Here is a 1,101-nt window from a genome sequence, read left to right as displayed (position 1 = left end):
GTCTGCCCCATTCCTGCCTCCCCAGCCCAGCCCCGACGGGCGGGACGCGGCCCCACCGCTCTGCCCTCGGTCCCCCCTTCCCCCGGGACGCCCGGCTGCCCTGTGCTTCACACCACGCGTGGGCTCAGCCGTGGGTTGCACCTGCAAGGAGCAGGTTCCCTGGGAAAATAAAGCCTTTGCTGAAGCCTTGCCAGGCGGGCACCGGGCGGAACGCAGGTTAGGAGGGTGAATTAGTGCTCTGGAGTTTGTGCCCTGGGGAAACGCGGAGTTGCCTCTCCGAGCTTTTCAGCTGCCCCTGCCCTCCCGGCAGCCTGGTTTGCCTGCAGCTTCGCGTTGGTGGCCACCGGGTGAAAGAGCAGTTGTGTAAGGACATGTCACGGAGAAATATTACATTAATAACAAAGTTATTTTCAATTCACGCTGCGGGGTGTTGTCAAAGGCCCAGCAGCTTCGTACAGGAGCTTATGACACAGGGAGTGAGGGATTCACTTTGAGGGTGACTGATTCTCCTTAGAGCAGGCACCTTAGGAGACTAAAATATATCTGCTTCATATTAGCCAGGCTATTCAATAAGGGATAGCTGAGTGTAGCAGAACTGGGTCACCTCTGCAACATTAGATTCCATTAAAAGACCAGTAAGATCTGTAAGTGAGAATACATTTCCCCCAGGACACAACTTGAAGCTCCTCTACCACCAGCCCCTATTTATATCCAAAAAGGAATCGGAAGAATTTAATGAGGGTGCAAACTGATCGTGCTGAGACTTTGTTTCCAACTGAGACCACCGGGGTGTCAGGGTCAGTGAGGGGGGGGCTAAAGCAGCGTGTGAGGAGGTGGGAGTCAGAGGCAGGGGACAGAAGGTAGGGAGGCTGGGGGTGAGGAAAGAGACCAGCCTTCCTCGCTGGAGGATGGTGGTGGTTTGAGCAGGGAAAGGTGAGGCTTGTGCTGCAGCTTGCTAAGTTACTGGGCATACCCTGTGGCTGGGGTTTGAGACCCTCTCATCAAAACAACAGCAAGAATCTCCTCGTGTTTGTGTGTGGGGTTTTTTGGGTTGGTTTGGGGTTTTGTGTTTGTTGTTTTTTTTTGTTGTGTTTGGGGTTT

This window comes from Chaetura pelagica, unplaced genomic scaffold (assembly GCF_000747805.2).
Source record: "Chaetura pelagica isolate M959 unplaced genomic scaffold, ChaPel_1.0 scaffold145, whole genome shotgun sequence".
Taxonomy (NCBI): Eukaryota; Metazoa; Chordata; class Aves; order Apodiformes; family Apodidae; genus Chaetura; species Chaetura pelagica.
Note: the sequence above shows the minus strand (reverse complement) of the source record.